This window comes from Morus notabilis, unplaced genomic scaffold (genome assembly GCF_000414095.1).
Source record: "Morus notabilis unplaced genomic scaffold, ASM41409v2 Scaffold16, whole genome shotgun sequence".
In the NCBI taxonomy this organism is placed as follows: Eukaryota; Viridiplantae; Streptophyta; class Magnoliopsida; order Rosales; family Moraceae; genus Morus; species Morus notabilis.
The window spans coordinates 710,547-728,289 of NW_010367452.1; the positions used below are offsets into that span (position 1 = coordinate 710,547).

The 17,743-nt window shown below is 29.6% G+C and overlaps 1 long non-coding RNA gene across 1 annotated transcript; it reads right to left on the reverse strand.

Annotated features, from left to right (window-relative positions):
* Positions 1–15,430: 15,430 nt before the first annotated feature.
* Positions 15,431–17,199, reverse strand: LOC21405121. The gene is made up of 3 exons (XR_002903495.1): positions 17,107–17,199; positions 16,863–16,977; positions 15,431–15,730 (listed from the first exon to the last, which is right to left on the reverse strand). It is a non-coding gene; the product is annotated as an uncharacterized LOC21405121 (long non-coding RNA).
* Positions 17,200–17,743: the final 544 nt, after the last annotated feature.

Genomic DNA, 17,743 nt, shown 5'->3' on the forward strand with positions numbered 1-17,743 from the left:
ATATATATATATATATATATGTAAGTAAGTGCCTCCTCTTTCTCTCCCATTTGAGTATGGCAAAAGGTCATTAAGACTGTCATGGATCTTCTAGTGTTTTTTGTAGTTGAGTTTCCTGGCTACCTAAAACAAAAAAGAAAAAGAAAAGGAAAAGGAAAAACACAAAAGCAAACCATGAAGAAGGAGAAGGAAGAGGAGGAGAAAAAGAAGATAGAGTTGAGTTTATTCAAAGGTACGAGACCTACATAAGGCTAAGTTTTTCTACCAATTTATTGTTTAATTCATTCATTAGTTCATGTGATTAGTTTCAAGACTCATCTCTAATAATATTCATAAAGGTGAGGTGGGGTGTTTGCGATAAATACGGAAAATGATATCTTGGCCGGTTCTTATGTAATCAAGGTTAACCCTAAACCTAAAACTTTTTTTTTCCTTTTTGCTTTGTTAATCTGAAACTTTACAATTGTTTTTTTTTTTTTTTGTCGTATGTGCATGGTTATTTTGTCAGAGGATTAGTCTTTTTTTTTTTTTTTGAAGGGGGATTACAGCGTCTTTAAGGTGAAATATCTAAAGGCAAAAAGTTTTTCAGCACAAGTCAATTGGTTTTGTACATTGGACAAACTTTTTTGTGCTAATATTTAGTGTGTGTGTGTGTGTATATATATATATATATATATATATTATTATTATTTACTTTATGGCTTGGGGAAATGATGCTTTTTAGGGAATTTCCCTTCATGCAGAACTCTCTCTCTCTCTCTCTCTCTCGAATTCCATCATGCAAGACATTAGACCATGAAAATATGCATTTTTCAAGAGAGAGATATGGGTTCACTTTATAAAGGCCCGTATTAATGGTAAGATATATTGGGCCTACATTAATGGCGCAGAAAGTAGGCCTACATTAATGGCCCAGAAAGTATTCAGGGCCCAAATATATCTTCTTTTCCGTTTTTTTCCAATCTATTTTGTATGATATGCACCCACTAGAACATGTATTATCATTTTGAATAAACAAACATTTTATTATTAAGTACCTAACAGTTTGCAGCTAAAAAAAGGTACCTAATAATGTGTATCGAGCACGATTTTCAGGAATTTCAGTACTTTAACTAGACAAAAATATAACGAGGTCTTCTAAAAATAAAAATAAAAATAAAAAAATATTGTGCCCATTTAGAATTATTTTTTAAAATGGGTTTCACGTATTTCAAAAAGTAAAAAATAAAAATAAAAACGACGTTTGTTTAATAAATGTTTTAAAATAAAAAAAAAACAGTAAGAATAATTTTTGTGAGTAAATTAGAAAACAGCTGATAATCGTGTTCACTTTTCTATTTTTTTTTTAGTACTTATCAACAATATTATAATATATTAATTAATAAACACGATTTTATTTTTTTGTTATACTCAAAACAATCTCTTAAAAAATTACCAACCAAACGCAATTTCAGAATCGGTTCTAACATGATTTTCAAAACAATCTCATTTTTATTTTTTATTGAAAATAAAATCATTTTGAAATCAATTCCAAATACACCCATTATCATTCCTTTTCTCTTTGCAAATGCTTGGGTTATATATCCATCAGCTTCTAAATCAGCTAATAAGGTGCTACTATGTTTAATCGTGTATGCCAAGTCATCATCAAACTTTGCCTTACCATATACATGTATGTGTATATATATACACACGTGTATTTCCACGTACGCTCTTACACAACAGTATAGGTGTATGTGTATCCTTGCTATATATACGTACATTTCTGTAACGTATTCGGTTGGTCATGATATATATAAACACCTATTTATATAAACATATATATATATATATATGTATATTGCATCTCTTTCATTGCATATATATAAATACACCATGTTACACGCAAAACGTTTTACTGTTGCTTTTGGCTTTCTGTTTCAGGGCTGGCCGCAGTCATAAGACTATATATTATAAGCTCCTAATATATAGTAGAATTGCAATTAATTATATACCTCAAAACTAAAAGATTTGAGGTACGTACTTGACCCTTTTTTTTTCATGCTTCTTAATTATCAATATTTATGCTTGAAATGTTTGATGAATTATAAGCATTACATGATCATTATTCACCTTATATAGAAGTAGTCCGACTTCTGTTCAAATCAATTCGGTAATGTATAAGCTTGGATTGAGAGTTTAATTTGTGGAACTTTGTGGTGAGAATGTTTGAGAAGTCCCTATCAAGTATACATCACCATGTAGTTTTTACCACCACCACCACTTAATTTGCTAGTTGTCCATTGCATAACTGTTTTGAGTGCAAAATATATATATGGATATAATATGATATTGATAAACAGAGATAATTTTTAATCATAAAAAATGACATTCGCATTTGGGGTTAGTAATTAATATTAATCTTTAAAAAGAATTCATGGGTGACCATGATCAGTTTTGAGCTTGAAATTAGCACAAGAATTCCTCTTAGCAGATAGAAAGACCTTAATGATCAAACAAAGATAAAAGGATTTAGTTATCAAAATGGGCTAGTAGGAGCAAAAGGACTGTTCTGAGTATCCCTTAAAGTACAACAGATCAGATTTAGGTTCATAGTTGGGACTGGCCTCCTTCCTTTAATTTTATTAATTAATGCTAATTAATTGAAGGTGATGCATTGACGTGATCAATGGAGATTAAGGTGCAAAATATACTCCTTTTGTGTTATCTTTTCACATAAAGATTAACAAGTAGTCCAACGTACTTTCCTTTTTTCTGTATTCGGTATTATTATAAAATTACAATATGTTATAGCATAATGTGTCATCTTGTCAATAAGAAATCAAGATTACAAGCTCTGAATCGAACCCCCAACCCCAACCATCCCATGCCATTTAAAGTCTACAAATGCTAGGCTACTTTCGTTTTTTTCTTTTTTCTTTTTTTCTCTTTCCCCCCTATGTATGATCTCTTTATGCATGCTACTGATCTAGCTGAGATACAATATATATGCAGATATTGATCATCATATCCAAGCAAATGATCTATGACATTTTGTCAAAGATTTTGCCTGATATGGTTCCACCTTTCTTATGTGACAATATATAATATATGCTGCACACAGAAATACTATACTTTAGTCATAATATACATATATATATATATTTATATAATATCATAATCTTGTTGGAAACAGTTTTGGACATTTCAATTAAAGGTTTTTTAGTTTTTTTTCTGGTCAATATTTGTTGCTTGGTACTTAAAAGTTGTTCTAGTAGTAGATTTCACTACAATCTGGAAGTTTCTTGTTGTTGAGAAAGGTGTGTGTTGTCTCACATGAAAAATAAATGAGAATATAAAGTAGTTTATCTAGATGGAAGGATCTTAAACCTAATAAATTAATTTTTTAAGTTAAGTTAGACTCCTAAAATATGTTGGGCCAGTTTTATACGTGATTTCTCCCCAAAACTTCCTACATTCCTTATTTCTTAATTAAGGTTTGAAACCTTGATATTTTTTTGTGGGTACTGCAAGGAAATAGCACTAGCTGTAACGCGATAATAACAAGCCAAAAAAAAAACGGAGAGAGAGAGAGACAATAAATAAAAATAGATTATTGGAGAAAATCTTTTGTTGAGTATCAATGTTTTTCTTTTATTTTCATTTTTATTAATCTCTTACCCTTGTGAAACAGGATCAGTTTTACTATTTTTAAGTACAAGAGAAACATTTAAACAGCATTCTCTCAAAATTCTGTGTTTGTATTTGACATTCTCTTTAAAAATTTCTGCACCCAAATTAAAGTTTGTTTTTCTTAAAATAAGAATTAATGTCCTTTTAAGTAGGACTATTCTTACGATAGATGATAAGCGCATGCTTGAGCCAAAGCAAGCATGAGTTTGACAAAATTAATGGTTTAGTATACATGATAATTATGATTTCAACTTGGCATGTTCAGATAATTTTAACAAGTTTGAACTTCTTGAAAAGCTTGATTTTTTTATTTATTTTATTTATTTATTTTTTATTTTTTTGTATGAATGGAGAGAAACGACAACTAGCAACAAGTGAAAAGCTTGCATTCGAACTTGTAAATATTTGCATAACAGTACAGGCAATTTTGTAAAACACCAAACAAAATATTGAAAAACAAAATCTGAAAGAAAATCTTATAATACAGTTGATCAAATTAGTGCACGTACAAAAAGCTTAAGCCCTCAAGCATAAACTAAATTAAAGTTGATTCATGTTCATGTGTGGAGTTTATCAATTTTAGAGAACAAATATTGAACTTTCAATTTTATGTGTAAACAAGTGCTAGCCAACTGATTTTTTTTTTCTTTCAATAAAACTTTTAGGTTTCTGTATTTCAGAGAGATGATGGAATTAATTATACTTGATTTAGAATAGGCGTGGATTCCAAGAATCAATTAAAACAATAACAGAGATAATTTTATCTGCAGGGTGAACAACGGTATGCTAATTTCCATTTTTCTTACAGCTAGCTTTTCTAAACATAAATTAGCTGGTAATTTATACAATTTCTATGGTTGATACCCGTTTGCTGTTGCGTGTGTATGGGTTGATATTTTAATTCAATCAGTTATAAGATGAAAACATAAAACTTAAATATGGCAATCATACAAATAAAGGTTATTTATGAGCCTATTAAAATGATCACTATGTGACCTTGCTAAGACGTTTTCTAGATGTCTCTCATCTAGAACTATGTACTCATATATATGTACATATGTATATGTATGTACATATGTATATGTATACGTATATAGGAGACTTCTAGCTAGATATGTGTTGAAGGCATGTTCTTGGTTGATATATATTGTTGTTCTTGCTAGATAGTGTTAATGGCTCAATGCTATTTTCTTGGTATTATCATTTCATTGCTCCCATACATGCCCGTTTATGAAAATGTGGACTCTTTCTGGCATACCAGTTTGTCAAATGTGTGATGGACTCTACTGAAGTCTCGTGCCACTATCTTTATGAAACATGAAAATATTGCTAGTTTGTAGGTAGAACTTCGATTTTTAATGTTAAGTGGAAGAATTTTAAAATGAGAAAATCTTTCCTTTTGGTATTTTTTTATTTCCTTCACAAAAACTGAGATTGCTTCCAAATTATGCGATTCATTTTCGGTATTTAAGAATCGTTTCGAAAATAATTTTTTCGAAATTCATGAATCCATTTTGAAAGTGTACCAAATAGGCCCTTAGAATTTCTCATGGATTGCTTCTCTGATGTTTTGTAATTAAACTTTTTATGTTTGGTTTTGTAAGACTTTTTTCTTTTCTTTTCTTTTCTTTTAGTAAGGTATTCTGCTTATTGAGAAGGAAGATTAACTTAAACAATTATATGTGAAGAGTGAGGCCCAAAACGGTTGTCTAGATATCCTAAGAAACATAAAGAAACTTGCTTCTAAAGCTCTCAAATCATTGATCTAACACATAATTAAGTGTCATGGCTAGCTAATTAGTCCTAAGATTAACGTAAATTATCGTCAACTATATTGAGATTCCGATTGCTTTCTTCTATATATGTTACTTTAATGTCATGGGTTAAGTAATAAAATCAGTCTATCATAGAAAAAGAAAACTGTCAACGTCTAGGTTGGCTAATTTCCTCTGACAAACTTTATGTGGCTGAATTCTGAAGTGAAATGTCCGCCACATATTAGTTTGGATACCACTAAAAGCTATATATTACGCATATGTTTTTTATTGTAATTTCTAATCTGACTAGTGATTTTCCTCTTAGGTCAAAAAATGATGGATGGAGCAACATTTAAGTGGTCCTATAATGACGTACTGATCAGAAACCTCTCATTAATTAATTCTTTATTTCTTGTTATTCTTGTGGTAGTTTCAAGGATCATATAGCCAGTATACAACAACATCATTTCGGTCACTAACCTTTCCACTCCATTATATGGAGAGTATACCTTTATTGACTTCTTCCTACTCATATACTACTGCAACAATCCATTAGAAGAAATGACTCAAAAAGTACGTACACCTTTAGCTCCCAAAGAAAATGTTCAAACAGTATTAATTAACTAAGTACATAAATGACTTTTTATAAATTAATCAAGTACAATATCCATGCATACAGGGAGGCTACATGTATAAATTAGTAAACGGAATGTTCACTTCCAGGGTTTTATAACCGTTGTGGTCATATATATATATATATATATATATATAGACACACACACACACACACACACACTAAATAGTTCCGTAAATTAATCATCAATTCCATGTCGCAGAAGATGGTTACTCTGTATGTGTTTATCTCATATCGGTAATTAAGGTTAATTTTTTCTTATATGCTTTACACTGATTAACATGTAAGTATTTATGCAGTAGGCGGAGCATATATACCAAGGAGCAAATAAATTAGCAGATGTAAAGATTATACTCTACCAGGTTAACCACTGGTATGTTAATTTCTTTCCATTTTCTCTGCTTCTCGCTACATTATATGTGATTAATCAGAATATCTGTTAATTTTTTGTACATTTAATCAATGTTGGTTAAATGGAAACTAAATAGTATCATTTGATTTCACTTGTGCCATTTTACGGTAGCATCGTAATATGGACTCTATTAAGGACTCTTCCTATTTTTCTTTTCTTTTTTTGTTTTGTTTGTTTGTTTTTATTTTTTTATTTTTTTTTATAATAATAAGCTTTCTGATTTTACATTCAAAGACTAATAAATACTGCCATGACAAATGGAGATATAATTGATGTTTAGACCTCAAATGCCTACGTATTTAAGATACATCAAAAGGGTTCTGCAGAGAACTCCTAAAGCAAACACCTAAAGACTTGTTTATCTCAAGGTTCTATTATTGACTTAATGTTACATCTTTGTCCAAACAAAATGATACAATGACTCCTATTCATTGTACTATATTACTAAGTATTAAGCATCTTAAAAAAACTCTGCTGTTAAACTTAATAATGTCTTCTATTTAAGTTTATTCAACATGTCATATTGTCATGGTTAGCTGGCTAACAAATAAACTTTATATATGTCGCTGATTTTTGAATTGAACTGTCAAACCCTATTCACAAAAAATAATAATCATAATAATAATAATAATAATAATAATAATAAAACAAAGGTCAAATTCTATAAGATATATATTTGTTCTCACTTACTTCAATGTCAAAGGGAATCAATTAATGTATATGCTTCAAGTTCAATATCAAGTAACATGAGTACTACAACTAGTAATTCTCTAAATGTTTCCTTCTCTAACTTTATGTGGTGGAAGTATAACTTGAAATGCCAGCCACATATTGGTCAAGATAATAAGATTAATTACTGATATTATTCATATACAACTGGTCTTATTGCAATTCCAGAACCTACTATCTTGTGATTTTATAGTGAGGACACAAATGATGTAATAGATAAACAATGGAATTGACACAATAAAATAGTAAAAATACATTAACCTCGTGTTCTTATTCATCACCTCTTCTATATATGCATTTTTTATGGAACATTAATACGTTTCCACTCTATGATAATTAGAGTTGTTTAGGTTGAAAAGAACAATGGTAATTTGTGGTCCATACATGACTAGCTAGAAGTGGGTATCTATTATCTAAGATTTTAAAGCAAGAAATGACATAGAGAAGAAAAGAAAAGACTTGAAGGAGGGGGTTTTGGATAAGGTGCATTGGATATGAACTTGGAAGAAAAAGCCATTTTCTGTTGAAAATTTCTTTCGTACACTAATAATAATGGCTAATGCACCAAACCAAAAAATCAAAAGGCAAAAGGGTCATTTTCCACCTGCACAAAATAAAAGGTCTTAAAAAGAAGAAAAAAAAAAGGGGAAAAAAAATAAAGTATACCAGTGTAGTCGTAATTTGTTTTAGTAATCACTACAAGAAAAAGTGTCATTAATGATGAAATTTATTGTCACTAAAAATTCCTATGTCGTTCAAAACTTATCGTGCTAAAAGCAAAAAATTGACTTCTAGTAACATCATTGTCGCTAAAAGAAAAAAAAATTATGATCGCTAAAGTATTAAAACTCATTGTTAGAAAAATGTCATCAAACAATAAAATTTTGTCCTACTGAGAGTTTTAGTTGAATTATTAAAACTCATCTCTAAAAGTTCCATCGTTAAAAACTTTTTTTTTTAATTGTAGTGAGTACTGTAGCCTTAATTTATTGTATTCAATCAAACCATATTTGGATGTCTTTCACTTTAACAAATTGGTATCCAATCCAACCATATTCCCCAATTTGAAAATGGTACAACCTATCTACCTCTCTTATAGGGTTTCTCAACTCCTCTCTCTCTCTTCTAGGGTTATTACTGTTTCTCTTCTGCTATAGCTAGGTATTCTCAGCGAGAAATTCTTAATCTGAAATGAACATATTGCTGTCTCTCTTCTCTTTCTCTCTCTTAAAGTGGTGAATAGGAAAATTTAAAGTATCTAAGGTTGGATTTTGATGGATCTTGAAAGCAGTCAATTAAAGAAAATTCAAACAAAATTTTGTTGCAGTACGTGATGTAATAGTATAAGTAGTACTGGTATTTTGTCTTCTCTGTTGTGTTTAATAGTTCATTTGAGAAGTTTACCTTGTTTAGAGCATCTTTAATCTAATGAGATAATAAATGTGTCAATTAAAATTTAACATGAGTGTAAAAAACAGTCTCTATTATAATACTATTTGTTGTGACAAATTTCTCATGCGTTATATTTTATGGCAAATTCTCTGCCAAATATAGCATGTGAGAAATTTGACATTTAATTGTTATTAGTTGAAATATTTACTTTTTCATGTAATTATTACAATTTTTTACATTTTTAATTATTTTAAAAATAAAAGCTTACTTTTATGATTTTTAAAGCTTATGGTCCATTTGGTTCACTCGTTTAAACCAGTAATTTTGATTTTGAATTCAAATTTTGTGGGGTAACCCATTGGTAAAAACTTTTTTTATTCAAATTTTTTGTGAGAGAGCAGAATCAGAATCATGGATTCAAGTCGTAGAACTAAACGGGTTCTTAATGATTATGAGAAAAAATTGATTTAGCATTTTAAATAGCTTTATACATTGAAGTAAAAATTAAAATAACATACCATATCATACTTTTTGATGCTAAATATACAATTGACTTTTATTTACATTGGAGATGGTCTTAGACTTTTGAAATTACCTATTTTATTAGCTTCTTATTATGGTTTGGATAGAGATCAGTCATGATTTATCTGTTTCTTTGCCTTTTATTTTCAAGATGATTGTGGCCAAGAAACGCTGCCACTGCTTTAATATGTTTGCCATTTTGTGGTATTTTTTAGCTAGGATTTCACTGTGGTGAAGAAAGTAAAATCAGCCAAAGGAGATTTTTTTTCTTTAATTTAGATTCTTGAGAAACAGAGACGAAAAAAATATGGAAAAGCATGAAGGAGTATGTTGCATAAGGCTCGGTATGAAACTAGAAGTACTTAGGTTATAGCGAAAATAGATCTAAATTGACCATGAGCTGCAGGCCTTTTCTTCTCTTTCTCTCTCTTCTTTTTTTTTTTTTTTTTTTTCTCTCTCTTGATGTTAGCTATAAGGCATAGCTTCTGGGGGCATATATTTGGTGCCTTTCTTATTTGGTTGAAAACAATTTCAAATTATCTTTAACTTAAATATTCTTTTTAAAAAGTAAAATTTTAGGGTAGCTATTCTTTAATGTTAAAATCACAAAAAAAAAAAAAAAAAAAAAACTATGAGATTGGTTTCAAAGTGTGAAAAGAATATTATGTTTTCTTCCAAAGAGGAAATTACAAAAGCTATGAGATTAGTTTCAAAGTCCATCTTTATTTTTTTTTTTTGAGACTTTCTCTCATGTTTTTTTTTTTTTTGAGAATACCGAAATTTTTTATTTATATATCGTTAAATTTATATTAAATCTAAGTCAAAAGTCAAAATAAGATTAAAAAAGTAATATAAATTTACAACGCCTCATTTTCAACTAACAGCTTATAAACTCCTGGAGAAAGGCAAGTGACGAAAGTAATATAAGACTAGAACCCTCACTTCATATTCCTGTAGCAAAAGCAATATAATAATACTTATGGTAGTAATGGCAACAGTAACAAGATTATGCTGAAAGTAATCAGAAAAGATAAGGAAAGAGAAAAAGAAAAGTCAATGCTTAAAGTTGGGATCTGATTTTTCGTTTTGGCCATTGTTACGTATGGATCTGATTAATACTGGTAATTAATTTGTGTGGAAGCTAAATAGGTCGCCTGGTTTTCAATTGATGTTGTGCAACCTTTTTTTTTTTTTAATAAATATGTTGTACATTCCCCAAAACTAGTTAAAGAATATAAAAGGAAAAAAAGTGAAAATTATAACGATAATGATATATTGTTAATTTTTTGTGGTGTATAAAGCTTCAGTTGGCTTCTTTTTTTTTTTTGTCAATCAATATACATACGTTGTTCTCATGAAATTATATGCGTGTTACCCTGTTTTTTTAGATGGGGAAAAATTACAGTGAAGTTTGATGGATATAAATCATATTGCTTTTCTTTAATTAAAGGGGAAAAACAAAGAAAATAATAGAAAAAGGGGAATATGACAAGTTAAACACCATCAAAATCAGTGCACAAAATCTAAGTAGCTTCCCTACTCACAAATTGAGGCTAAAATAAACAAACTCGTTAGTCATTAGGGGGGAGGTAAAGAAAAGAGACTCAGATATAAATATTCTTGCTAATAACTGATTTTCTTTTCCTACCGCAAAGCAAGTACAAGAAACTTTTTCTGATAAGTTTTCCTGGAACTAATTTTCTTGTTAATGATTGATTATGGACTACAATATGATATACAATTAGGAGGTGGAGAAAATAAGTTAAAAGTATATTTGTTTTTGGTTTTACACATGCAACATTTTACTGAGGGTTTTAGAAGGAACATTTGCTATGGATTTTTCTTTTCTAATTTTAGTACAAGCAAGTGTTGAGGGGAGCTATTTTAATAGGTGCTCTTTCTTGTAATTTATTGGAGGAACAGGTCAAGTCCTTTGTCAATGGTCATTGATTGTCTCATGGTTGGTTCTTAAATCTAGATTGTCAAATGCATATTTAGCAACAAAAGAGGAGAAAAAAAAAAATAAAGATTGTCAAATTAATGCATATGGTCTTCTCAGCTTGTACTATTATGTGGAAACTGTTATGCGTCTATGACCTATGAGCTATTTCCATTTTGACGAATTTCATACATTATTATTAACATTTTAATAACAACAACAACAACAACATTAAGCAAGCTTTAAGAGCCCTTTTCATTTCCTTTTTTACCAAAAAAAAAAAGAGCCCTTTTTCATTTCCGCCCTAAAAAAGAACCCGTTTCACAGTTAAAATAAATAAAGCATGCTTTTTCTGGGATATTTTTATACATTAATAAAATACAGTTTCTTTTATTTATTTATTTATTTTATAGAAAGTGATTCAAATTCAGTTTTTTTTAGCTTCTGTTTGTTTTACTAATTTAATTCAATTCAGCATAGTTTGAATTCGTATTTAGTAAGCATTTACTCTGAATTATATTCTCTGTTTGATCTAAGTTAAATTGTACTACTTAGAGTTTAACCCCCCCTAAAGTTCAACCGTTTAAATCATTGTTTTAACAGTAAAAAGGTGTCTACTCTCTCTATTTTTCACACTTACCAAACACAAATTTAAATTTTATTATATATTCATATTAAAATTTTAACTGCACATCCAAACGTCAATTCAAACTACAATTTAAACGCATAGTTTGAATTTTTCTATTTAAATAAAAAAAGTTCAAATCAACAAAATTAAAACCAACAAACTAAACGGGGACTTAGACTTTCTCATTATGTTTTCTTTAAGGAAGTCTCATTGTGTTAGAACTTACATCTTAATGTTTTTGTTTCTTCTCTCCTTTTACATTGCCTTTTGTCTGTTATCTCCTTTTACATCACCTTAAATGTTTTTGTTTCTTATTCTCTCCTTATACTTTGTCTTGTCGTTTATCTCTTTTTTTTTTTTTGAACCTTTTCCCTGAAAGGTTGCATCATATAATCTACATCTTCCCTCTTTTTAGGAGATTTGCTTCACAATATAAGGAAGATATATAAAAAGAAATGCGTGCATTGTCTTTTTATACATTATATTAAATATTAATAATATTGGGTTTCTAATTTTGTGTTCTTGGAATTTTTCTTATTTTCTTTCATGCCTATGTGCGCATATATGATCCTTTTTTTTTTCATTTCATTTGGTCTTTCGATGCATCTTTATTTCTACTATATTGTGATTCTTCCATATAAAGCTATAATATTTCCTAAATTTTTATTGGATAGTGGATATACATGTATATGAACTCTTTTCTAGAAAAGAAAAAAAAAATAGTTTCCCTCTATTTGTTAATACAGTGCAGTTCTTATGTATTTGCACGCTATGTTCGACTTATGAGTTTGAATGATTTATGGTGTTTGGATTATGTATTCAAACTCTTTTTGCTGCAATGTTGTATCTCATATAAAAATTCAAGAACAAAGATTAAAATAAATTTAAACCAAAAGTTCTCTTCAAACCCTTTACCCTAACATAGTGATCATCATTTTTCTCTTTATTATTCTTCTATTTTTCAAAATTTGAGAAAGGCCTGAAATTCTACAGTGAAGTAATATTCAATAATGTATATAACAACTATATTTATCATTGCTATCACTTCAACTCCACGTGACAATGCTAACTCATGACCACTTTTTGATAACCGGAGATGAAAGATATCAAACATGGTTACTTTTTTTTTTTTTTTTTTTTTTTTTTTTTTTGGCTTGAAGGGTACAATTGGTTACTTCACCAAACGTGCTAAATGTATTACATACAAATTACAATACAATGAGATCTAAATATGGAAATGTACAAGCATTGTCTATCTATATGAATATATATGTGTGTATATATGCATATATTTACAATGTGTACAATGTCTATACACAGTGAAATTACCAAACCACAAAGTGACAAGCAACCAATCGCCTTTAAGATTACGTGGCTAGCAAAGATAAAATAAAATAAAATGATGGTGGGCGCAACTTTTGCACAATCATATGCCATTCGCCGTTATAACTCGTGATACGTATTTAGATAAAATTGTTGAAACTGCGATATGAAAAGTCAGTTGTACCATAACTTTCTGATGCTTGATTAGGATGCTTACACTTTACTCTTTAAGATAAGATATACGTACATACAAAATATATGAAAATCGAGCATTTAATATTCAACCAAGCATACAATATTGAATTCTTGATTGGTTTTCTTTGTTCTTTTTTTTTTCCTTTTATAGTTGATTGCTTGATTGGTAGAATCCACCTCTATATATATATTGACATATACATTAAGCACTTATTTGCTTCCGCGTGATTATAAGAGCGAGTACTTCAAATCAAATGCTTTATTTCGATATCTAAATAATTATTCAGTATAAAACACACACACACATATATATATATATATATTACTAAAAAAAATTGATATTTTAGCTGTAAAAGTGTTGTCTTCTAGGGGAAACAGTTCCAAACAACTGAGCAAGCATGATTAATATATATTTTTTTCCTTTGCACACTTTCAAATTCTAGGATTACTAGAGCCAGGCATGAACTTTAAGTAAAGTCGTGAGGAAAGACGTTAGATATGAATTAAATCAAACTTCATCAAGTGTTATATATATATATAGGATCAATTTTTAAACGTACCTCCTAGTTTAATTTTTTTAACAATTTATCGCTATGCCTTTAGAAACTATGAAAGTATTCTTTGGATTTTAAAATTTGTTTTAGTTTCATCTCTTACACACTCTCTCAACCAGAAAAACACGGTAAAAGAGAAATATAACCTTAATTAGACCGAATTTATCGTTGAATTTTTTTGTCTCGAGAAAAAATGATGAAAATTTTTATTAACAACATGCGATTCCAAATATGAGATTTTTTTTTGAAATTTTATTTTCTATCTTTGGATTATATTTTTAAAATGTTTAAAATATTTTTCAAACATTATTTAAGGGTATTTTTATCTTGGCATGATGAAGGTTCTAGTCCACTATTGTTATGTATTAATCAGTAACGTACATAAATTAAATTATATGATTTCACTCTGTTGTTTTTTTTTTTTTGGTCATAAATTTAAAAGATACTTTCATAGTTTCTAAAAAAGACAAATCAATTGCGAAAAATTTATAACTAAACGATATTTTTATGTAACTAATTATCCTATTTGTTGGTTATACAAGTGTTATATAGTGATCATCATTTTTCATAAAATTATATGGTCTGAATTAATACGAGCTCTTATTGTTTTTTGTAATTTGTTGGTTATTTACACTCAAAAAAACACCTTAAGTCTCCACCTTATGTTTTGATGTACTTGACCTTTGGCACTACTGCTAGTTTTCCCTATACTTATCAATCAGAAAGAGATATTTAATGTTATTCTTAGACTTGACCTTTATAAGTTGCAACATAAAATAATTAACACATGATAAGTTTCAAATGTTAATCACCATATCCTTTCATCAAAAATAATTAAGCAAAACTTCCAAATGTTCTACTTCCAAATGTTCACGTCCCACTTAATGGCACGTCATACATCTTTCTCTAGCTAATATTGATTATTATATATATGTTGCATTGTGAAAAATATCATAAAACTTATTTTGAATGTAAATTTTTATTAGGTATGTGACTCAAATTAGTTTGGAAAAGTTAATATTTTATATTTTTTAGGTAAGTTATTGTTTTCTATTTTTTAGGCAAGCGTCATTAGGAGTTTATAAATAAGTGTTTTGTATAAGGTTTTATGTGTGCTCAAAGAAAAGTATAGAGATAGAGTGTCTCCTTTTAAGAGAAAAGTATGAAGACAGAGTGTCTCCTTTTGAGAGAAAATAAGAGAGAAAGAATAAGGGGTTTTGGGTAGAGAGAGAAAGTGAGAAAGTTTGTTGAGTGTAATTCTGCATCTGTTAATGGATTTTTTTCTCCCGTCCATGGACATAAGAAATTTTTTCAAACCATCTAAATCTTTGTCTTCTTTATTTATTTGTTATTTTTATTTCAATTTATTTTTCTGTTGCGTGAGTGTAACGGTGTATTTTTTTCCCAACAATTTTTGAAGTATTATTTCAATCTCACGTTACCATTGCACCATTCGGATGTTACCATGATATTGATGGTACCATTGAATATACTAGAAGTCTACTACTTCATATATGAATATAAACGTGTGAGTGTGTCAATTTTCGTACTGAAAAAAGTTCTGGATTGTGACAAGAAACATCCGAATACATATAAATATACCTTGGAAGAAAACAGGAAAGAAAAATAAAAATAAATAAAAATAAAACTCAACGACCTAAGAAATTAAAATACTAATTATGACAAGACTGCCTTCGAAGATGAAGAGTGCTTGATATTCAATATGATCAGTCATCACCAAGTTTTGCTCCACAAACAGCCGCTGATATATATAGGCAAGTCTTTTGTAAAACTATATATACTCTAGAAACCTCCATCCACAGCCAATCCCAGCATATTTCTTATGTACATAATTCTGTTCATTTGTTGAGATGAGGAAAGCATGCATAAAAATATACTCTTCTCCGGTAATACCTTTTTTTTCGCTGAATTCTCCCATGATGCTTGAATATATAGCTAGCTTGCATGAAATTCTGCAAAAGAGCAACATAAAATTATTCTCTTGACATAAAACTTTGCTTTCATAGAAAGAGAGATTTTAAAGCGCAACTATTCTTTAATTATCAAAGCATTCCTTGTATATCATCTGATTAGAGTCAAGCTCCAAACTTTCTTAACCGCTATATCTATATATACACACCACACGGAATCTTTATGCTTGCTTATTATTGTAAGTCAATATATATATATATATATATATATTGGCTTTTCACGCATAGGAAAATATAAAAAATACTTAAGATCATATTGTTCAGCCATGCATTTAGAAAGATAGAATTTTTTGTGGTCCTGCAACTTGAACTGAATTTCTAATTAGCTTTACTCTTCCTATTGTTTTATTAAATTATATATTAAATTTGATATCAAAGCTTGAGGTTGTTTTGAACCTCATTTCACATTTTGCAATATGTCTTTTGTTATTTAAATCAGAATCTTTTAACTACTCGAATAAATAACATTCGTTTTTATATTTCTCGTGTTTAGTAGAACTATATATTTAGTTCGAATTTTGTATATATGCATGATTATTAGAGGTGTCAGTGGAGTTCAGAAACATGGCTTGAAAGTGGATAGTGGAACGTTAAAGTGTCCACTCATAAGTCACCTTCTAAAAAGATAAGCTAATAAGGTCATTCAATAATATGCAATTAGTTCAAGTACAAAGAAACAAGTTAGTATATGTATTTTTCAGTTGTCACCTCTTATCTTTTGGGAATATGATTACTATACTATAGAAAAGCCACTACATGGAAATGATCAGAATATATATATATATATATATATAATAACTTGCAAGATAATTATATATAGCTAGGATTATTCAGTACCTCTAAAACCTCAAATCATAGTTAACAAAATATGCCATTCACATCTCTTGTATCTTCAAAACCAGAATAATTAAGCACACACAATATCATTCATCATGTAGAAAGAGTGCATAATCCATAATTTAAATTATAGGTCATGCTAGACAACTAAACAAGAGTACTAGGAAGCTAGATAATTAGCAGTTCCTACATTACAATATTACATTTCCATGACAGAAATTAAAATGGTCAGTGAACATCATAGTTAATTTGTTTCTTCATGAGTTAATTAACATACCAATTAAACCACATGATCTCAAGATAAATCTAAGTAATCAGCATAGATTTTGGGGGTTGTTGAAGCCCTCCAATCCGTTGCCAAAGACTTGAAAGTTGGAAAGATTAAACTGATGCTGTCAAGTACAAAAGTACATATATTACTCATCAATTAATCATGTAGATAGTTCATTTGTTTGCATATTTTTTTCCAGAGAAAAATCATATCAGGAAAGTTTGCGTTGTGGAGTTAATATATAGCTTACCTGTTGGGGAACTCCAAATCCAGTAGCACCAGAAGTAGTACCAAAGTTGCTCACAGAATTAGCAACCAAAGAATTGTTCCACTTCTCCAAATGATTCACCAAATAAGAATATGTCTCATAATCAACAATAGGTGCAGTTGTACTAGTACTAGTAGTACTTGTTTGGAGAATATGATCATGATTTGATACTTGGACAATATTCCAGCCATTTGGATTCGAAATCGGTAATATTTCCTGCGAAAACTCATAACGCTGATCATATCTAGACACCTGCATCACAGCCCCAAGGGAGGAGTTAGGAGTAACAATATTGTTATTCATGTCAATGTTTTGGTTTGGTAATTGGTCTCCCATTTGTTGTTTCTCCTCAGATTTGTTGCTTGCAGGTTGATTGATATTGAGGCCGTGATCATCATGATCTTTGTTATGATTTGCAATATTTGTCCTCGAACCACCGCCACCGCCCCCGCCGCTGCTGCCGCGATGATTTTGTATCGCAGGCTCAACCCTTTCGACCCTTTTGCTCATTTTCTCTCGTGTCCTCTCCCTTGCCCTTTCCCTCGCTTTCTCCCTCAACTCCTTTGCGAGCGGATTTATTGCAATCCTTTTCGAGTTTGATCTGCTGTACTTCTTTCTC